Source organism: Pyrus communis, chromosome 11, assembly GCF_041283825.1.
Source record: "Pyrus communis isolate YQ-2024b chromosome 11, ASM4128382v1, whole genome shotgun sequence".
Lineage (NCBI taxonomy): Eukaryota > Viridiplantae > Streptophyta > Magnoliopsida > Rosales > Rosaceae > Pyrus > Pyrus communis.
Genome location: NC_142575.1, coordinates 18,097,458 through 18,121,739, shown reverse-complemented (window position 1 = coordinate 18,121,739; position 24,282 = coordinate 18,097,458).

The window sequence follows — 24,282 nt, the reverse complement described above, 5'->3', positions numbered from 1 at the left end:
CACGCTTAATTTTCATGCATGAATATGACGCTAGAATATAAGTGAGTTTCACCTAATCGTTATGAACTTATATTCACAAGTAGTGGAGGTTGCTTATAAACAATCGCGCTAAATGAATTCTTGGCACGAGTTTCATGCTCATCATAGTAACGAATGCCTCGTCAACACTTATCGTTTTCATAATGCTTAATGATCTTTGATTGTATCTTTATTGTGCTGTTCACGTAAAGGACTTTTGGAGAATGTAGTGAATTGCGTTGCGCTAACACATCCAATTCATTAACTTAAGGAAAACTTGACGGTTAATTTAAGCGGACCTAATTAACTTGGGGTGATGAGAATTCATAATTTATTGAAATGTAATTGGAAATCTTTTTATTATGCAAGTGTAACATATGTGGAGATGACCCCCTTAGCTAGCCTTCATTCCATTCAATTCTATCACACATTCACATTTACATTTTGCTTTAATTTACAATCTGTACATTTAGTTTAATTTCGTAAAAATCTAAATCACCCTTTACTTTAATGTCAATTTAGTTAGAAATCATTTTAGTTTGTGTTTTTAAAAGCATTTTGAGTCTTTGGTTTGTCTTAGTGTTTTAAAGTTTAGTTTTACATTCTTTGAGTCTAGTTTAGTGTTTTATATTGTGTTTTTACGTTTTTGAGTCAAATCCAAGTGATTAACAATCCCTCCTAATCCCCGGTCCAGAACGATCCCTACTTATACATATACTATAATTTGACGAAAAGAGGGTTTAATTTGTGTGCGTATAAATCACGCATCAGAAAGAGCATGATATGAGATACTTTTGCTTTTGACCTTTATGATATGAGATACCTTTGCTTTTGAAGAAGCGGTGAATGAATCAGCACATGTATTTGTTGTGCTGTTTCCTCCTGGGTCATATGTACTCCAGGCATCTGGTATCATCTTTGGGGAAGAAGAAAGAATTGAGTCTTTCGAAAGGCTTTGCTGGGAGTGCGCCCTCAGAGGTGAGGGAGAGTTGGGCATTTTTCTTCAGGTTTGCCTTGCCATAAAAGACGAAGGACGACATATATAGTGATAATATCAAGTGGTGGTACTGTGTTTTTACCCTTGTCGACAAACGTTTTGATCCCGCAAATCCGGCTTTTTGAAATAGTGGCGCCTCTTCGATCTTTGAAGACGCCTCTTCGATTTCTGAGCAGGCGCCCCTTCGATTTCTGAACGACGCCCCTTCGCTTCCTGAACGACACGTGGTAGTGCAGATGCGGCTCCTTTTGACAAAGCTGCACGCGTTTTCTGAAAAGCAGAGAAAGCGTCGCCGGACTTTGCGCTTGTCGGCTAAAGATGTGTAGTTGCGATGATGGCCTCCACGTGTTGTCTGAAAAGAAGAAATCTTTTGACAAAGTCGAACGCGTCTTCTGAAAAGCCGAGAACGCGTCGCCTAAATTACGCCGGAAATTTCGGCTTTTTGAATTGGTGGACGCGTCGCCTTGGCTTTTTTATTGAGCTATTGATCACCACAACAAACACACTCTGAAGAATTCCCATTCTTGAAAATCGACTCCGGCCCTTTGAAATTTAACTCCATCCCTTCTCTTTGAACACTTTTGAAAAATGGCAAACTCATCGAACCTTAGCTTGGAATTGAGCCTTAGCAGTGATACGGGCGCGCCGCGTCAAGGTAACGTATGGCGCCCTTCTTTCTTATCTTCTAACGGTCTTCTTACAGGTGAAGACTCCGTGATGCAGGACGCCACAACAGCTACAATAGTAGCTAGGAACCTCCTCACTCCAAAAGATAGTAGGCTGCTGTCAGGACGGTCCGATGAGTTGGCCGTTCAAGAGTCCCTCGCACTTAGTGTTCAGTGTGCGAGTTCTGTGTCCAACATGGGCCAACGCCTGCTTGCCCGCTCCCGTCAGGTGGAATCATTGATGGCGGAGGTGGAAAGTCTTAAGCAGGAGATCCAGCAGCTTAAGTACGAGAATAGAAGTTTGCACGTGCTTGCCAACAACTATTCGTCGGGCATGAAGAGGAAGCTTGATGAGCTGCAAGAGTCTGAAGGTCGGATTCATAGTGACCGTCAAAGGTTTTCGTCTTTCCTCCAGAGGCACCTTTTTCCTGGCTCATCCAGCGCTTGGCCAAGTATTGAGGCCTGGAATGCTCTAGCTCCGATGCCTCCCGCTCCGATGCCTTCCGCTCCGATGCCTTCCGCTCCACTGCCTTCCGCTCCGATGCCTTCTGCTTCAAAGCCTTCTGCTTCGACGCCTCGTAGTGGGGCTTCACGTAAACAACCTTTGTGAAGCACCACCTTTCTCCATGTTTAGTATCTTTTTTTTATTTTTTTTATTTTTTATTTTTTTGAACATGCTTTGTTTATTCAGTGCATTGGGTTGCCTCCCAAGTAGCGCTTTCTTTTACGTCTTGCAGCCGGACAAAGAACCCAATCACTCCAAGATATGTTCACGAATCGGATGAGAACTCCGAGTCATGAACTAGTACCTAAAACAAGAAACAAAACAAAATTAAGAATCTGGAAAAATAAAAACAAACGAAAATAAAACAATCCAAGGGATTAGCAAATTTTCTAATCCCCGGCAACGGCGCCAAAATTTGATGCGAAATTTATACGCACACAAATTAAACCCTCTTTTTGACAATTGTAGTATAGATATAAGTAGGGATCGTTCTGGACCGGGGATTAGGAGGGATTGTTAACCACTTGGATTTGACTTAAAAACGTAAAATAACAATATGAAACACTATACTAGACTCAAAGAATGCAAAACTAAACTTTAAAACACTAAGACAAACCAAAAGACTCAAAACAACACAAACACACTCAAATCTGCCTAAAAACCACTTTCTGGGCAGATTTGAGCACAAACACTAATTTGGACGAAATTAAGTAATAACTTGACTCAAGAACATAAAAACACAATATAAAACACTAAACTAACTCAAAGAATGTAAAACTAAACACTTAAAACATTAAAACAAACCAAAAGACTCAAACATCACCCAAAACACTCAAAACTGCCTTAAAATCACTTTCTGGGCAGTTTTGAGCACTTTGGTGAATTTGGACGAAATTGGGAAATAAAATGAATCAAAACACTTAAAAGCACAAACTAAATTGATTTCTAACTAAATTGGACATTAAAGTAAAGGGGGATTGAGTTTTATACGAAATTAAATAAAATGTACAGATTCGAATTAAGACAGATAGTATATATGAATGTGATGAAATGGAATGAATGGATGAATGCTAGCCAAGGGGTTCATCTCCATACATGTTATACTTGCATAATAAATGATTTCCAATTGCATTTCAATAAACCATGAATCTCAACACCCCTGGTTAACCGTGATGCACTAATTAACCTTCAAATCTTCCTAACGTTATTGAATTGGATGGGTTAGCGCATACAACAATTCAAAACATTCCCCACAAGTCCTCAACATGAATGCATAGAAGAGGTACAAGCAAGAATCATTACGCTCTATGAAAATTATAAGTGTTGACGAGGCATTCGTTACTATGGAATACGCATGAAACTTATGCCAAGAATTTGTTTAACGCGATTGTTTATAAGCAACCTCCACTACTTGTGAATATAAGTTCATAACGATTAGGTGAAACTTACTTATATTCTAGCGTCATATTCATGCATGAAAATTAAGCGCGCATTCTCAATAAACATACATAAATAAGTTATCAATCAAACGGTTTAAACAAATTGAATCCACAACTTATGAAACGCAATTAGAAGTATTCAAATCAAAATGCAAGCATAAACATATATTCGAATCACCCCCTAACCAAGGGGGTTTAGTTCCTCATGGTACAAAACAAAGAGAATCAAAGAAACACCTAAACATTCCAACAACTCAAAATTGAATTGTATGAACGTTTAGGCCCTCTTATCTTCCATTCCTCATTCGTACAAAACAAAGAGTATTGAAATTAAACATTGAAATCAAAGAAACACCTAAACATTCCAACAACTCAAACTTGAATTGTATAAACGTTTAGGCACTCTTCTCTTCCTCTTCGTTGTAGCACAAGGTCTAGGGATAGTTTGATGGTGTGAATGGTTTGGGGAGTGGTGGAAATAGAAGGATGGTGTTTGGATTGTAAGGGAGAGCACGGCACAAGGGAGTTTGATGGTCTACATTTCTGCAATGGATGAGTTTATGGAAGAAATGGATGGACTTTGTGAAAGGCAAGGCCCCAAGGGACCAATTTCTGTTGTGAAATGAATGTGTATGAATGAGAATGAATGAATGAGTATTTATAGGTGAAATGGGGGGAACATGACAGCTAGGAACTTGGTGGAAATCTGAAATGGTGATGGGAGATGCATGTGCTGTTTGTGCATGTGATTAAAGGGTGGAAATGCATGTGCTTTGACAGAAATGAAAGGGAATGCACGGTTTTGGTTGATTTCTGGTGGTTGTGAGGTGGAAATCTAGGTGGAAATGCATGTGGATTAAAGCTATGTGAATGATTAAGGTGAATGTGCATGAGTGCATGTGAAATCTGCCAAGATGCATGTGTTATGAAGTGGATTTTCTGCAAAGCAAGGTGAATGTCCATGTGATTAAATTAAAAGATGGAATGCATGTGAATATGATGGAAATCTGATTTATTTGAAGATGCATGTGCAATGAAGTGGAATGACAGCTAGGTTATGATGATGAATGCATGTGGCTGATTTAATTGAATAGGAAAGCATGTGGATTTAATGGTTTAAAGGGTGAATGCATGTGGATGCATGTGTTGATGAATGGGATTAGGAAAGGTTTAAATGTCCTAAAACTAAAGGGAACAAGGTTCCAACACTTTGGTCTTCATTAGGTCTTCAATTTCGTCCAACACTTTGGCTCCAAGCATAAGCTATCCATCCTTAGTCCAAAAGTGCTCCAAAAGTCTCCAAAATGCATCTTTTTGCTCCTTTAGCCCTTTGGACCTACAAACACACGAAAATAGCTTAAAGTACTAAAATAACTAAAGAAACATAACGTAAATGCATGAGAACAAGCCATTTAAGTCGCATGAATATGCTCCTATCATTTTGTCCGACAAGAACTCAATGACAAACACCACTCCTTTGAAAGTTTCAGGGATATTGGACTTGGCCAGATTGCAAGTGATGGTTATGACTTGTCCAATGTCATCAAATTTAACTTCTTTGGATTTTGTGGTTTCAAGAACGTCCTCTTTGATGAATTCATGACATTCCCTACTTGTCACCTTTGAAAGGGCTTCCAAGATGTCTTTTTCACCTTCTTCTTCCTTGGAAGTCATGAATCTGCAAGGAATAGGGATACTTGTTGGAACGGGGTTAAAAATAATGAAATTTGGAACAACCATACCTGTATTAGATGGCATAGGAGCAATAGGTGCCTCCGGTAAAGGTGTTTCCACCCTTTCCGTGGGTTGGGTGTATTCCTCTTCCTTGTGATTTGATTTTGATGGTTGAGGGTCCGTTCCAACCTCCTTGTCACTTCTCAACATGATAGCATTGGTGTTTTCAAATTCTCCCTTCTGATTTGCAATGGTTGAACTAGGGAGTTCGCCTTGGTCTCGAAACTGTCCTACGAACTCCGCGATCTGCCCAATTTGCTTATCCAAGTGGTCCAACCTTTGTGGTGGCTGCATAGGCGTTGAATAGAACTCCTCATATGGCTGCCAATATCCTTCTTGTTGAGCCTCATTGTCTTGATTTTGTGAGCCCTGCACCAAACAAATTAATTCATTAAGCTTTTGATTATAATCTATTGACGAACTTGAGTTTGGTTGGGCATATTGAATATGAGGTTGTGGTGGCTGCCAATATCCTCCTTGTTGAGCATTTTGAGGTTCCCACCACATAGAGTTTGAATGATCACTCCAATCCGAATTGTAAGTATTGGAAAACACGTTATTCCTTGATTGAAGATTAGATATATCAACTCTTTGCATTTGGGACCTTTCCATGAGCTGTGACAAAAGAGAAGCGTTATCAAGTGCCATGTTGTTCTTAACAAACAAAACACAAATAAAAACTAAATCTAAAAGACAATACAGAAACAAACAATCCAAGGGATTAGCAAATTTTCTAATCCCCGGCAACGGCGCCAAAATTTGATGCGAGATTTATACGCGCACAAATTAAACCCTCTTTTCGTCAAATTGTAGTATATGTATAAGTAGGGATCGTTCTGGACCGGGGATTAGGAGGGATTGTTAATCACTTGGATTTGACTCAAAAACAAGTAAACAAAGTTAAAAACGTTCACAAAGACTCAAAGGACTCAAAACAAGTTCAAAAGACTCAAAACTGCCTAAAAACACTAACTAGGCAGTTTCTGACCTTAAACCCAATGTTGGACGAATTTAAGTAATAACTTGACTCAAGAACGTAAAAACACAATATAAAACACTAAACTAACTCAAAGAATATAAAACTAAATGCTTGAAACACTAAAACAAACCAAAAGACTCAAACATCACCCAAAACACTCAAAACTGCCTTAAAATCACTTTCTGGGCAGTTTTGAGCACTTTGGTGAATTTGGACGAAATTGGGTAATAAATTGATTCAAAATACTTAGAAACACAAAATAAGATACTTTCTAACTAAAATGGACAATAAAGTAAAGGGGGATTTGGTTTTTGATGAAATTAAATAAAATGTACAGATTCTAAGTTAAAACAGATAGTAAAGATGAATATGATGAAAGTATGGATGAATGCTAGCTAAGGGGTTCATCTCCACACATGTTACACTTGCATAATAAAATGATTTCCAATTGCATTTCAATAAATTATGAAACTCATCACCCCGGGTTAATTAGGTCCGCTTAAATTAACTTTCAAATCTTCCTAACGTTATTGAATTGGATGATTGCATACGACAACCCAAAACATTCCCCACAAGTCCCCTACATGATTGCATAATAGAGATACAAGCAAGAATCATTACGCTCTATGAAAATTATAAGTGTTGACGAGGCATTCGTTACTATGGAATACGCATGAAACTTATGCCAAGAATTCGTTTAACGCGATTGTTTATAAGCAACCTCCACTACTTGTGAATATAAGTTCGTAACTATTAGGTGAAACTCACTTATATTCTAGCGTCATATTCATGCATGAAAATTAAGTGTGCACTCTCAATAAACATACATAAATAAGTTATCAATCAAACAGTTAAACGAATTGAATCCACAACTTATGAAACGCAATTAGAAGTAATCAAATCAAAATGCAAGCATAAACATATATTTCGAATTCCCCCCTAGCCAAGGGGGGTTTAGTTGAATTTAAACATTGGAATCAAAGAAACACCTAAACATTCCAACAACTCAAACTTGAATTGTATGAACGTTTAGGCCCTCTTCTCTTCCATTCCTCATTCGTACAAAACAAAGAGTATTGAAATTAAACATTGAAATCAAAGAAACACCTAAACATTCCAACAACTCAAACTTGAATTGTATGAACGTTTAGGCCCTCTTATCTTCCTCTTCGTTGTAGCACAAGGTCTAAGGATAGTTTGATGGTGTGAATGGTTTGGGGAGTGGTTGGAGTGGCTGCAATGGAGGAGAAAAGTGTTTTGGTGGCTGCTGCAAGGGTGTGGAGAGGTTTTGACGAATTTAGGGAATATGGAAGAGTGAATGAATGAAATGTGTATGCAATGGATGCTTATTTATAGGTGAAATGGGGGGAACATGACAGCTAGGAGGGAATGTGGCTGCATGTGCAAGGGGACAATCTGAAAATGCATGTGAAAGCATGTGTTGGCTGCAATGATGAAATGGATGGGAGTGCATGTGGCTTAATTAATTAAAGGGAGTGCATGTGCAATGTTTTAAAGGATGGAATGCATGTGAATATGATGGAAATCTGATGGGAGATGGAATGGGATGTTTTGCATGTGAATTAAAGAGTGAATGCATGTGCAATGACAGCTAGGTTGAATATGCATGTGGAATGGCTGATTTATTTGAAGATGCATGTGCAATGAAGTGGAATGACAGCTAGGTTATGATGATGAATGCATGTGGCTGATTTAATTGAATAGGAAAGCATGTGGATTTAATGGTTTAAAGGGTGAATGCATGTGGATGCATGTGTTGATGAATGGGATTAGGAAAGGTTTAAATGTCCTAAAACTAAAGGGGACAAGGTTCCAACACTTTGGTCTTCAATTAGGTCTTCAATTTCGTCCAACACTTTGGCTCCAAGCATAAGCTATCCATCCTTAGTCCAAAAGTGCTCCAAAAGTCTCCAAAATGCATCTTTTTGCTCCTTTAGCCCTTTGGACCTACAAACACACGAAAATAGCTTAAAGTACTAAAATAACTAAAGAAACATAACGTAAATGCACGAGAACAAGCCATTTAAGTCGCATGAATATGCTCCTATCACTTATCACAACAACAACCTTGCATATGCACTTTCATCCACCTTTCTCCCAAAACACCATCCTTCCATTTTCACCACTCCCCAAACCATTCACACCATCAAACTATGATTAAGAATGTACTTAAGTGTGAAGATGACTAAAATCTGTGGGAATGATGATTTTTAACATGTCATGTGCATTGGAAATCCCTGAGGTAAATGTTGGAAGGTTTAGGTTGTGTTTTGTTCGTTTTGTCTAGTTTTGTGTTCTTTTGTTGTTTTGTTTTGCTTGAGGACTAGCAAAAGCTAAGTGTGGGGGAATTTGATAGGAGCATATTTAGGCGACTTAGTTGGCTTGTTCTTGTGCATTTACGTTGTTATTTCTTAGTTCTTTAAGTCTTTTAAGCCATTTTCGTATGTTTTCAGGTTCTAAGGGCTAAAGGAGCAAAGAAGTGCATTTTGGAGCCTTTTGGAGCACTTTTTGGCTAAGGATGGATAGCTTATGCTTGGAGCCAAAGCATTGGATGAAATTGAAGACCAAGTGAGCCTAGAATCGAAGGAAGAAGGAGGAATCAAGAATTGGAAACTAGTTTCCATTATGGGGAGTTTCTATTCTTGAAAGGTTTCCAATTATGCAAGTTTCCAAATAATGTGGTTGCCTAAATCACATGTTCTAGAAGCCCTAGACATGTGCCGCACCTTACCTTCCTCTTCTCTCCCAAAATCTGCAAGATTATGTCACAATCCCTTTCCTAAAAGCCTTAGCCGAACCTATACATTCCGTTTCTCCCAAAATCTGCAAGTTTGGCACTTTCCCCTTCTTTTCCTCCCTTGTGCCGCAAGACTTAGCCTTTTTCCCCTAATTCCTGATTTCAATTACCTATTCTAAAGGGATTTAACTTAATTCCTGATTCTTAGAATTGATTTAGGGAATTAAACACTTACTTATTTCATGCAAGCCTTGCCGTGCACTTCCTTTGACCCTTCCTCTTCCTTGCCATGCAAGGGGGAGGATTCTTTCCTATTTCTAGAGTCTTTGACTTAATTTCTGATTACCTAAATAACCTAGGGTTTTATTTCCTGAAATCCTATTAATAAACCTCCTTGTTGCAGCCACAAAACATTCATTCATTCACCATTCACGCCAGAAATTCATCCCCTCCCTCTAACACATCCATACTTCACCATTCTTCATATTTTTCTGCCAAAAATCAACCCTTGCCGTCCCCTACATCCATCCCTATCCTAAACACATCATTCTACATCATCCATAATCCCCAAAACTCACCATAACTGATAGGAGCATATTTAGGCGACTTACTTAGCTTGTTTTCGTGCATCTATGTTGTTAATTCATAGTTGTTTTAGTAGTTTAAGCCATTTTCGTGTGTTTTTAGGTTCATATGGCTAAGGAAGCAAAAAGATGCATTTTGGAGCAAAATTGGGCTTGGAATGGATAGCATATGCTTGGAGCCAAAGTGTTGGACGAATTTGAAAGCCTTGTATGCACTTTGGACATAAAACAAAGGGCCTAGCCCAATCAAACAATCCTTTGAGCCATGCAAAACCTCTAGCCCAATCAACAACCCTTAGCCACATGCATTTCCACCTTCCTACTTCATCATTTCATCATTGCACCACCATTCACACACACATGCACTTACTCTTTCATCATTGCACCACCAATTCAACACATGCATTTCCACCTTCCTACTTCATCATTTCATCATTGCACCACCATTCACACACACATGCACTTACTCTTTCATTATTGCACCACCATTCACACACACATGCACTTACTCTTTCATCATTGCATCACAAATTCAACACATGCATTCACACACCAACAACCTAGCTCTTTTTCCATCATTATTTCATCCACATGCACTCTCAATCATAACAACCACATTCACTCTTAAACAATCACCCACATATTCTCCCATTCCCCCTATAAAAACCCATGCATTCATACACAAAAATCACATCTCATTTTCATACACAACACACCACAAACACATCCAATCTTCCCTTATAATCCAAACAACACTCCTCATCCATTTCCATAATTCCCCAATCCATTCAACACACCAACAACATCCTTTAGACCTTGTGCTACGACGAAGAGGAAGATAAGAGGGCCTAAACGTTCATACAATTCAAGTTTGAGTTGTTGGAATGTTTAGGTGTTTCTTTGATTCTCTTTGTTTTGTACCATGAGGAACTTCCTCTCGGCTTCATTCCATTAGATACACTCTCCCATTTCTTAAAGGATTTCGACATCAGTTTTGCTTCAAGGGTTCTTTCTTCTTAATCCTATGTTCACTCATGTTATATATTTTTATGTCAAACCTTTTGTAAACATGAAGTGTAACTAATCTCTCTCTAGGGATTCGATGTAGCCTTGCAAGAGTGCCATGTAGTTAATTCAGAATTCTCATTTAATCTATCTATTTCTTGTTTCATTCTCCGATTTAATTGTGACTTAGTGTGTTAATTTTAGTGCTTGATCATCATTTGAATTAACCACAGGTTGTTTAGCCAAGATTAAAGCACACATCATGCATAATCTTGGTGGATATGTGAATGAATGAAGGGAATGTTTTGCAAACATCCTGCCGAGTGTTCCATTTGGTTTTGGGAAAGTTTCTTATGCACTACATATTCTTGATTAGGAACAAAAGTTGCACATCACAATTAGGTTCATGATTAGGGACATTTGATCAAGTCCACACATCATATGGCTGATCATATCTAAGTGAAACAAACCCAAGAAATAAGTAGAGGGATGAGTATAATCTGACTTAACAAGCATGGACTTGGCTTAGCAATGGTGAAATCGAATCTCTAGCTACATCTCTATTTGTGCTATCTCATTTCATTAGTTGTTGATTCATTTATTTGCGTCTACTTCATTTTCTTGTGCTTTCAAGTTACAACAACAAATCTGCCTAAATTGATTAGTTTTATTTCTCTTATAGAGTTTTTGCAAAACAAGTAGTTGTTTAGGTCCAATTAGTCCCTGTGGATTCGACACCCTTATTTGTGCCATTATACTAAAAATATTCTAGCACGAAGAAGGAAAACTTCAACACCATTTCATCAATTTCATATTTACATTCTGTCTTAGTGTTTTAACGTTTAGTTTCGCATTCTTTGAGTCTAGTTTAGTGTTTTATATTGTTTTTACGTTTTTGAGTCAGTTTCCAAGTGATTAACAATCCCTCCTAATCCCCGGTCCAGAACGATCCCTACTTATACTTATACTACAATTGATAAAAAGAGGGTTTAATTTGTGTGCGTATAAATAACCGCATCAAATTTTGGCGCCGTTGCCGGGGATTAGCAACTTTGCTAATCCCTTGGATTGTTTTATTTTCGTTTGTTTTTATTTTTCCAGATTCTTAATTTTGTTTTGTTTCTTGTTTTAGGTACTAGTTCATGACTAGGAGTTCTCATCCGATTCGTGAACATATCCTGGAGTAATTGGGTTCTTCGTCCGGCTGCAAGACGTAAAAGAAAGCGCTACTTGGGAGGCAACCCAATGCATTGAATAAAACAAAGCATGTTCATAATAAAAAAAAAAAAAAAAAAGAGATACTAAACATGGAGAAAGGTGGAGCTTCACAAAGGTTGTTTACGTGAAGCCCCACTACGAGGCGTCGGAGCGGAAGGCATAGAAGCGGGAGGCATCGGAGTGGAAGCCATCAGAGCGGGAGGCATCGGAGCTAGAGCATTCCAGGCCTCAATACTTGGCCAAGCGCTGGATGACCCAGGAAAAAGGTGCCTCTGGAGATAAGCAGCAAGCTTTTGACGGTCACTTTGAATCCGACCTTCAGATTCTTGCAGCTCATCAAGCTTCCTCTTCATGCCTGCCGAATAGTTATTTGCAAGCACATGCAAACTTCTATTCTCGTACTTAAGCTGTTTGATCTCCTGCTTAAGACTTTCCACCTCTCCCACCAACGATTCCACTTGGCGGGACCGAGCAAGCAGGCGTTGGCCCATGTTGGACACAGAGCTCGCACACTGAACACTAAGTGCGAGGGACTCTTGAACGGCCAACTCATCGGACCGTCCTGACAGCAGCCTACTATCTTTTGGAGTGAGGAGGTTCCTAGCTACTATTGTAGCTGTTGTGGTGTCCTGCATCACGGAGTCTTCACCTGTAAGAAGACCGTTAGAAGATAAAAAAGAAGGGCGCCATACATTACCTTGACGGGGCGCAACCGGATCGCTGCTGAGACTCAAATCTAAGCTAAGGTTCGATGAGTTTGCCATTTTTTCAAAAGTGTTCAAAGAGATGGGGTGGATGGAGTTAATTCTCAAAGGGCCGGAGTCGATTTTCAAGAATGGGAAATCTTCAGAGTGTGTTTGTTGTGGTGATCAATAGCTCTATAAAAAGCCAAGGCGCGTCGTCCACCGATTCAAAAAGCTGGAATTTCCGGCGTAATTTTGGTGACGTTTTTTCGGCTTTTCAGAAGACGTGTTCAACTTTGTCAAAAGATTTCTTCTTTTCAGAAAACACGTGGAGGCCATCATCGCAACTACACATCTTTAGCCGACAAGCGCAAAGTTCGGCGACGCTTTCTCTGCTTTTCAGAAAACGCGTGCAGCTTTGTCAAAAGGAGCCGCATCCGCACTACTACGTGTCGTTCAGAAAGAAAAAGGGCGTCGTTCAGAAATCGAAGGGGCGCCTGCTCAGAAATCGAAGAGACGTCTTCAAAGATCGAAGAGGCGCCACTATTTCAAAAAGCCGGATTTGCGGGATCAAAACGTTTGTCGACAAGGGTAAAAGAAGAGTACCACCACTTGATATTATCTCTATATATGTCGACCTTCGTCTTTTATGGCAAGGAAAACCTGAAGAAAATGCCCAACTCTCCCTCACCTCTGAGGGCGCACTCCCAACAAAGCCTTTCGAAATACTCTAATTCTTCTTCTTCCCCAAAGATGATACCAGATGCCTGGAGTACAGATGACCCAGGAGGAAACGCTGGATTGAAGTGTGCTGATTCATTCACCGCTTCTTCAAAAGCAAAGGTATCTCATATCATCAAGGTCAAAAGCAAAAGTATCTCATATCATGCTCTTTCCCTGTCCTTTTCTTTGTCCTTGTTCTTACTCGCATGGCAAAGTGAAAGAAGCAATCAGCCGGCACTTGGAGTCAGTCTTCCGATCTGGTTCCGACTGCCTGGAATTTATTCCTGGTTGCTTACCTAGCGTTGGTCTCGAGTAGTCATCTTCAACGGTTGATACACTTCCAGAGAAGGGACCACTCCTGCAAAGATTGAACAAAGAAACAGATAAAAGGGGTAAGCTCAGACCTTCGGGGAAGACCAAAAGAATCCTGCTGCCCAGTTCAAGATTATGTAGCACAAAGGAAAATCAACGATGGGCGGAAACCAGTTCAAGAGAAAGCCTGTGGAATCACCAAGATCAATGCCTCAATGCAATCACCAAGGAGAAGAGGGAATTTACACTCCATAACCAGATTTGCGTCCCTAAACTCTTCTCTTTGTTAATTACATTTTGCCATGTTTAGTATGTTTAAGTGCTTTTTGTGTGTTTACTTATGTTTTGTGTGAATCTATGCTTAAAACATTGAGGACAATGTTTGATTTAAGTGTGGGGGGGTAACTAATGTTGTTAATGTAAATTCGTGGGATTTTATGACCCATAACTTCAAATGTTGTTCCTTGCTGTTTTAAGGTGTTTTTAAATTGTTTTAGAGTGTTTTAGTGTGTTTTGTTTTATAACTCCGAAAATCACATAAAAATTTGAAAAAAACATGTTTTGAAAAGCCTAAAAAGAGTGTTTTGAGTCGTTTTTGTGTGTTTGTGTCTTAGGGTACCTTCCAACACAATGATAAGGATTTGGTTTGTAATTGCATGACGGTTAAAAAGAGTTATAAACATGGATGAAAGTTTGATTTACTCTTGGTATATGCTTGGTTATGGTTATAATGTATGACTTCACATGCAATCATAAAAGAAAAATTCGTTTTTGTAACATGCTTGAAGGAAGGAACTCAAACAAACGCTACAACCTTGTGAGACTTGAGCCTAAACATTCTTTGGAGAGTTATTTTCTGTGATTCTTTGTTTTCTAAAGTTGTTGCATGATCTCATTATTCCTTGCTTGGTTGCTACTTAGAATGCAATTGTATCATGCTAGAACTAAATTCTAGAACTTGTATCCATTTCATTCAAAGCATTGAATTGCATAACATATATCAAGATAAAGTTGTGTAGTTGCCACCATAGCCAAATAGCCTTACTTCCCATATTTCGTATTTGTTGTAAGTTTTAACCCCTTTGAGCCTTGTTTAGCCTATGTTCTTTGTTAACCCATGTTATCCTTACCTAGCCTAGAATAGGACCATCCATGCCTTTGTTCTTAAAGCATAGTAAGCATGACGGAAAATGAATTCCTTTTTTATTAATATGTTGCAGAAAATAAGTGTGGGGGAAAGATTATTGATGAGAGTTGTTGTGCCATAGGCACGGCTAAATAAAAAAAATAAAAAAAATAAAAAAAAATGAAAAAAAAAATGAAAAAGAAAAGAAAAATAAGAGTTGTTTGAATTTCCCCTATTAGTCTAAAAGTTGTTTTCCGCGCTCTAAAGGGAATTCTAAGTGCCTAATTCAATACTTTGCTCACTATTGCTTTAAGAATGTTTGTTTATCCTTCACCTTTCATTGTTAACCAATACCCTAGCCCCGTTACACCCCTTTGACTTCTATCTTGATCGTTATGTGTTCAATAATGTGGAGTTTGGATTTGATATGAGCTTATGGAATCACTGGTTCTCATTCTAAGTAGTAGCATTCCATTCATGAGATCATATTCATGTCATTATTGTAAATCCAGAAAATGCTTTCTTTGTTATAACATATGTGAGATACTAGTCTTTCATGTTTACATCAATTTCTCACATATAACTAGTGTAGGGTGTATAGTCAGAAAATCTGTGTGAAAATAGAGTGCATTCTAGTAAGGAATTGAGTAAATTCTCTAAAGCATGTTACTACATTTGAAATGTGTATTAATTGCTTAAATGTGAACTAGTATGTGGGTGACTATGATTAAGAATGTACTTAAGTGTAAAGATGGCTAAAATCTGTGAGAATAATGATTTTTAACTTGTCATGTGCATTGGAAATCCCTAAGAGGGTTGTTGGAAGGTTTAGGTTGTGTTTTACTTGTTTAGTGTCGTTTTGTTTATTTGTTATTATTTTGTTTTGCTCGAGGACTAGCAAAAGCTAAGTATGGGGGAATTTGATAGGAGCATATTTAGGCGACTTACTTAGCTTGTTTTCGTGCATCTATGTTGTTAATTCATAGTTGTTTTAGTAGTTTAAGCCATTTTCGTGTGTTTTTAGGTTCATATGGCTAAGGAAGCAAAAAGATGCATTTTGGAGCAAAATTGGGCTTGGAATGGATAGCATATGCTTGGAGCCAAAGTGTTGGACGAATTTGAAAGCCTTGTATGCACTTTGGACATAAAACAAAGGGCCTAGCCCAATCAAACAATCCTTTGAGCCATGCAAAACCTCTAGCCCAATCAACAACCCTTAGCCACATGCATTTCCACCTTCCTACTTCATCATTTCATCATTGCACCACCATTCACACACACATGCACTTACTCTTTCATCATTGCACCACCAATTCAACACATGCATTTCCACCTTCCTACTTCATCATTTCATCATTGCACCACCATTCACACACACATGCACTTACTCTTTCATTATTGCACCACCATTCACACACACATGCACTTACTCTTTCATCATTGCATCACAAATTCAACACATGCATTCACACACCAACAACCTAGCTCTTTTTCCATCATTATTTCATCCACATGCACTCTCAATCATAACAACCACATTCACTCTTAAACAATCACCCACATATTCTCCCATTCCCCCTATAAAAACCCATGCATTCATACACAAAAATCACATCTCATTTTCATACACAACACACCACAAACACATCCAATCTTCCCTTATAATCCAAACAACACTCCTCATCCATTTCCATAATTCCCCAATCCATTCAACACACCAACAACATCCTTTAGACCTTGTGCTACGACGAAGAGGAAGATAAGAGGGCCTAAACGTTCATACAATTCAAGTTTGAGTTGTTGGAATGTTTAGGTGTTTCTTTGATTCTCTTTGTTTTGTACCATGAGGAACTTCCTCTCGGCTTCATTCCATTAGATACACTCTCCCATTTCTTAAAGGATTTCGACATCAGTTTTGCTTCAAGGGTTCTTTCTTCTTAATCCTATGTTCACTCATGTTATATATTTTTATGTCAAACCTTTTGTAAACATGAAGTGTAACTAATCTCTCTCTAGGGATTCGATGTAGCCTTGCAAGAGTGCCATGTAGTTAATTCAGAATTCTCATTTAATCTATCTATTTCTTGTTTCATTCTCCGATTTAATTGTGACTTAGTGTGTTAATTTTAGTGCTTGATCATCATTTGAATTAACCACAGGTTGTTTAGCCAAGATTAAAGCACACATCATGCATAATCTTGGTGGATATGTGAATGAATGAAGGGAATGTTTTGCAAACATCCTGCCGAGTGTTCCATTTGGTTTTGGGAAAGTTTCTTATGCACTACATATTCTTGATTAGGAACAAAAGTTGCACATCACAATTAGGTTCATGATTAGGGACATTTGATCAAGTCCACACATCATATGGCTGATCATATCTAAGTGAAACAAACCCAAGAAATAAGTAGAGGGATGAGTATAATCTGACTTAACAAGCATGGACTTGGCTTAGCAATGGTGAAATCGAATCTCTAGCTACATCTCTATTTGTGCTATCTCATTTCATTAGTTGTTGATTCATTTATTTGCGTCTACTTCATTTTCTTGTGCTTTCAAGTTACAACAACAAATCTGCCTAAATTGATTAGTTTTATTTCTCTTATAGAGTTTTTGCAAAACAAGTAGTTGTTTAGGTCCAATTAGTCCCTGTGGATTCGACACCCTTATTTGTGCCATTATACTAAAAATATTCTAGCACGAAGAAGGAAAACTTCAACACCATTTCATCAATTTCATATTTACATTCTGTCTTAGTGTTTTAACGTTTAGTTTCGCATTCTTTGAGTCTAGTTTAGTGTTTTATATTGTTTTTACGTTTTTGAGTCAGTTTCCAAGTGATTAACAATCCCTCCTAATCCCCGGTCCAGAACGATCCCTACTTATACTTATACTACAATTGATAAAAAGAGGGTTTAATTTGTGTGCGTATAAATAACCGCATTTTCTAGCCACTTTGAAGGCCTTGTAGGCACTTTAGGACACAAAATAAAGGCCCTAGGTCACTTTAAACCATTGCCGTGCAAGGGAGGGCAATTTTGTCCCCTTTTATGCACAAAACCCTAACCTTAAACCCTAGCCGACCTAATTCATTGCATGCATTCATATTTTTAAATCATTCAGCCACCATATTCCTATTATTCAAATCTTGTCGCAGCAACATCTCCCATTATTTTTCTAAGCCGTGGCCCCCCATTTATTTTTGACCCTAATAAACCAAAAAGAAACCCTAGAGCCTTATTAAATCAGCCACCATAAGACATTATTCACTCCATAAGCCGTGTCTCCCATTCATCAAATATTTAATTCCTAAGCCGCAACTCCACTCACGAGTGATTCATATCATTCAGCCACAAAAACATATTCTCTCCCACTTAAGCCGCAGCCACCATACCCTTTTTCTCGATTCTCCATTTGATATGAGGCAGCCACCTAAAAACCAAATTAATTCTAATCAGCCGCACTTGGGATTCCATCCATTTATTCACCCTAACACACCATTCTTCCATCCCGCAGCCACCATCACAGATTCTCTCCCATTTTCCTCCCAAAACCGTGCAGCCACCATCACCCAAAACCTTTGCCGTGCAGTCCCCCCTCCATTCCAGCAGCCTCCCATTATTGCCGTGCCTTCCTTCACCATTCCAGCCACCTTACACACCTTCCTCCACCTTCCAGCCACCTTCCAAACCTTCCTACACCACTCCATAACCTTGCCGCACCACCAAACCTCCCTAAATCCATCCCCAACCCAAAATAACATCCAAATCATCCATGTAACCTCACTGCCGCAGCAAGGAGAAGAGGAAAGAGGACTTAGACGCGCAGAAATTCAAGTGGAATCGTTGGGCGTTCTAGGTGTAATCCATCCTTTCTTCTTTAAGTTTAAATTCAATTTTATTTTTCTTGTTGTGAACATGAGAGGCTAAACCCCTATTTAGCTAGGGGGTGATTCGAAACCATGTTTATGCTTGCAATATGAATTGATTACTTTTGGTTGGAATTTCATGAATGGTGAATTCAATTTGTTTAACTGCTTGATCGATAACTTATTTATGTATGTTTATTGAGAGTGCACGCTTAATTTTCATGCATGAATATGACGCTAGAATATAAGTGAGTTTCACCTAATAGTTATGAACTTATATTCACAAGTAGTGGAGGTTGCTTATAAACAATCGCGTTAAATGAATTCTTGGCACTAGTTTCATGCTCATCATAGTAACGAATGCCTCGTCAACACTTATAGTTTTCATGATGTTTAATGATCTTTGATTGTATCTTTATTGTGCTTTTCACGTAAAGGACTTTTGGAGAATGTTTTGAATTGCGTTGCGCTAACCCATCCAATTCATTAACTTAAGGAAAACTTGATGGTTAATTTAAGCGGACCTAATTAACCCGGGGTGTTGAGTTTCATAATTTATCGAAAGACCAACTGAGAATCAATCTTGTATGCAAGTGTAACATGTATGGAGATGAACCCCTTAGCTAGCATTCATCCATAAATTTCATATTTACATTCTGTCTAGTTTATTAACTTGTTTCGTTATTTTAATTTTCGTAAAACCTCAATCCCCCTTTTGCTTTAATGTTTATTTTAGTTAGAATTCAATTTAGTTTGTGTTTTTAAAGCATTTTGAGTTTTTGGTTTGTCTTAGTGTTTTAAACTTTAATTTTGCATTCTTTGAGTCTAGTTTAGTGTTTTAAACTTTATTTTACGTTTTTGAGTCAATTTCCAAGAGATTTGCAATCCCTCCTAATCCCCGGTCCAGAACGATCCCTACTTATACTTATACTACAATTTGACAAAAAGAGGGTTTAATTTGTGTGCGTATAAATCACGCATCAAATTTTGGCGCCGTTGCCGGGGATTAGCAAATTTGCTAATCTCTTGGATTGTTCGTTTCTATTATGTATTTTAGTTTTAGTTTTTGATTTGTGTTTTGTTTGTTGATTTTAAGTACTAGAGAAGCACAACTTGGCACTTGATAATGCTTCTCTATTGTCACAGCTCATGGAAAGGTCCCAAATGCAAAGCGTTGATATATTTAATCTTCAATCAAGGAATAACGTTTTTTCCAATACTTACAATTCGGATTGGAGTGATCATTCAAACTCTATGTGGTGGGAACCTCAAAATGCTCAACAAGGAGGATATTGGCAGCCACCACAACCTCATATTCAATATGCCCAACCAAACTCAAGTTCATCAATAGATTATAATCAAAAGCTTAATGAATTAATTTTTTTGGTGCAGGGCTCACAAAATCAAGACAATGAGGCTCAACAAGAAGGATATTGGCAGCCATATGAGGAGTTCTATTCAACGCCTATGCAGCCACCACAAGGGTTGGACCACTTGGAAAAGCAAATTGGGCAGATCGCGGAGTTCGTAGGACAGTTTCGAGACCAAGGCGAACTCCTTAGTTCAACCATTGCAAATCCGAAGGGAGAATTTGAAACTGCCAAGGAAATCATGTTGAGAAGTGACAAGGAGGTTGGAACGGACCCTCAACCATCAAAATCAAATCACAAGGAAGAGGAATACACCCAACCCACGGAAAAGGTGGAAATACCTTTGCCGGAGGCACCTATTGCTCCTACGCCATCTAATTCAAGTAAGGTTGTTCCAAATTTAATTAGTTCTAACCCCATTCCACCTAATATCCCTATTCCGTGCAGGTTCATGAATTCCAAGGAAGAAGAAAGTGAAAAAGACATCTTGGAAGCACTTCCAAAGGTGCAAAGTAGGGAATATCATGAATTCATCAAAGAGGACGTTCTTGAGGCAAACAACCCCAAAGAAGTTGAATTTTATGACACAAGACAAGGACCAATCCTCACATCAAATCTGTCCAAGGGCAAAGTTCCTGAAATGTTCAAAGAAGATGTGTTTATCCTTGAGTTCATGTCGGAGCACATAAGTAAGCCACCTCCTCCAATTTCAATTTTAATTTTCTTTTATACTAACATGTTGTTAATGATTCAGGCATCCAATCTTGAATTTAAACCATTACCAGATCATTTCAAGTATCACCACCCATTCAAAGATAAATTCCATGCCAATTGATTCAGAAAAAAAAAAAAAAAAAAAAAGAAAAGAAAACGAAAAAAATAAAATAAAGCAGATGTAGCCTTCACAGAGGTTGTTTGCTTGAAGCCCCACTACGTGGCAATACTCTTGAAGCGGAAGGTGTAGGAGCAGAAGACATCGGAACGGAAGGCATCGGAACGGAAGGCATCGGAGCAGAAGGCATCGGAGCGGGAGGCATCGGAGCTAGAGCATTCCAGGCCTCAATACTTGGCCAAGCGCTGGATGACCCAGGAAAAAGGTGCCTCTGGAGATAAGCAGCAAGCTTTTGACGGTCACTTTGAATCCGACCTTCAGATTCTTGCAGCTCATCAAGCTTCCTCTTCATGCCCGCCGAATAGTTATTTGCAAGCACATGCAAACTTCTATTCTCGTACTTAAGCTGTTTGATCTCCTGCTTAAGACTTTCCACCTCTCCCATCAATGATTCCACCTAACGGGAGCGGGCAAGCAGGCGTTGGCCCATGTTGGACACAGAACTTGCACACTGAACACTAAGTGCGAGGGACTCTTGAACGGCCAACTCATCGGACCGTCCTGACAGCAGCCTACTATCTTTTGGAGTGAGGAGGTTCCTAGCTACTATTGTAGCTGTTGTGGCGTCCTGCATCACAGAGTCTTCACCTGAAAGAGGACCATTAGAAGATAAGAAAGAAGGGCGCCATACGTTACCTTGACGCGGCGCGGCCGTATCACTGCTAAGACTCAATTCTAAGCTAAGCTTTGATAGGAGCATATTCATGCGACTTAAATGGCTTGTTCTCGTGCATTTACGTTATGTTTCTTTAGTTATTTTAGTCCTTTAAGCTATTTTCGTGTGTTTGTAGGTCCAAAGGGCTAAAGGAGCAAAAAGATGCATTTTGGAGACTTTTGGAGCACTTTTGGGCTAAGGATGGATAGCTTATGCTTGGCGCCAAAATGTTGGACGAAATTGAAGACCAAAGTGTTGGAACCTTGTTCCCTTTAGTTTTAGGACATTTAAACCTTTCCAATTCCCTTATGCCGTGCATCTCCACCTTTCTCCCAAAACCATACACATGCATTCATTATTCATTCCCTCACATGCTCCCATTACTTATCATCACCACTTATCACTTATCATAACCACATATCATATCACTTATCGTACCCATAATCATCTACACCTTGCAACCACATTCATCACCAAAGAAACCATCATTTCACCACATTCCCTTGCATTCCAACCAAAACCGTGCACATGCTATCACCATGCATTCACATGCACTTCCCACTCTTTAATCATTCATCCACCTTTCCCCCTTCATCATTAAGCCACATTCACTCCCATTTCTCTCCCCTTAACAGCCCTAACCCGTGCATAATTAAAGGACACCATTCAACACACACATGCATCCATAATCATTTCACATCCTTGCCGTGGGTTCCTATCCCATTTCAGATTGTCACTCCACTTCATTGCACATGCATCTTCATAAATCAACACATGCATTCATTATTCATTTACTTTGCATCCTTTAATTTAATCACATGCACATTCAAACAAACACAACACCAAACCGTGCAAAACATTATCATTTCATTTCACATTGATTTTCTGCACCTTTCCCCCTTGCCACTTTCTAACCATTTCATTTCATCATTACACCACCATTCACACCCCTTTAATCCACATGCAGCCACATATTCATTCACTTAATCATTAAGCCACACATTCTGATAGTCACATTTTGCATGCATGTATAGCTTTCTTATTTGGCGTTTTTGTATTGTTTTTGGATTAAACTAGTTGCATTTTACTTTGTTTGGTGTTAGTGTGCAGCCAAGTGTGTAATAAGATCAATTGGAAGGCAAATGAAGGAATGTGGTGAAATTCGGCCAAATTGAGTGATTCTAAATAAAACAAGCATTGAAGTCAGATTAGGTGGTTTCAACACCAAAACATGCATTCACATGCATGTTCAAACACTTTGCACATGTTTCTTGGATTAAATATCCACATACCTGCAGATTATGTCCATTCCTTGCATCCTTTATTCTAGAAATTCCATTTCATGCCATCATTTCAGAAATCCAACCCATTCCTTTGTCCATGCCATGTGTTCTTCCCATTTTCAGACTTGTATAAACATTTTCTGGTGCTCCAATTGACCTTTGCAGGTTCCACTCCCTTGTGGCAGACTTTACACATGCATTTTGATTAAACAAAACACATACTTGCAGAATTGTCCAAGCCATGCGTCCACTACACTCAGAAACCCATCATTCCATCTGAATTATGCTCTGCCATCTGAGTAAACAAAGGCTAGATCCAATCTGAATGTTGGGGGATCACACACACTCTATTTGGCTGCATTTTCTGTCCATCATTCACTCTAATTCGTCCTCTCCATTGCATTGCATTCTACATTCTTTTCCTTTCACAGAAACTGCTCATTTTCTCCCCCTTTCCCATCCGCAAGGTTCCTTCTTCATTTTCAGTCCATTACACACTCTAAAACCCCCCTACTTCACTCCATTCTCTGTCCATTTCTGTCCTAAGGGCAGAAACCATCCAAACCAAACCAATCTACTTCATCCGCACCACATTTGGAGAAGCAACACCAAGGAACTCTTCAAGGACTTCAACATCAGTTTTGGCTTCAAGGGTTCATTCTTATCAATTCTATGTTCATTCATGTTTCATATGTTTATGTTAAATCTTTTGTAGACATGAATTGTAACTAAGCTTCCTCTAGGGATTCGATGTAACCTTGCAAAGTTTGCTATGTAATTAAGTTAGAATGCTCAGTTTGTCTACCTAGTTCTTGATTCATTCTCTGTTATAATTGTGAATTTGTGGGTTGATTTGTATGCTTGATCGCCATTTGAGTTAACCACAAGTTATTTAGCCAAGATTAAAACATACATCATGTCTAATATTGGTGGATTTGTGAATGAATGAAGGGAAAGATTGGCAAACATCCTGCCAAGTGTTCCCTTTGGTTTAGTGAACGTTTCTTGTGCATTACATACTCTAGATTATGAACCAAAGTTGCACATCACAATTAGGTTCAAGATTATAGACATTTGATCAAATCCACACATCATATGGTTGATCATATCCAAGTGAAACAAACTCAAGAAATTTGTAGATGAATGAGTATAAACCAACTTAACAAACATGGATTTAATTGAGCAATGGTGAAATCGAATCCCTAGTTTCATTTCCATTGATACTATCTCATTATATTGGTTGTTGATTCATTGATTTGTGTTTACTTCATTCTCTTATGCTTTCAAGTTAAAACAACAAAATCTGCATAGTTTGATTAGTTTGATTCAAATCTGCCTATTTAGACTAGTTTGATTCATTTCTTAGATTTCTTGCAAACAAGTAGTTACAAAGGTCCAATTAGTCCCTGTGGATTCGACACCCTTACTTATGCCATTATACTAAATATATTCTAGCATTAGGAAGGAA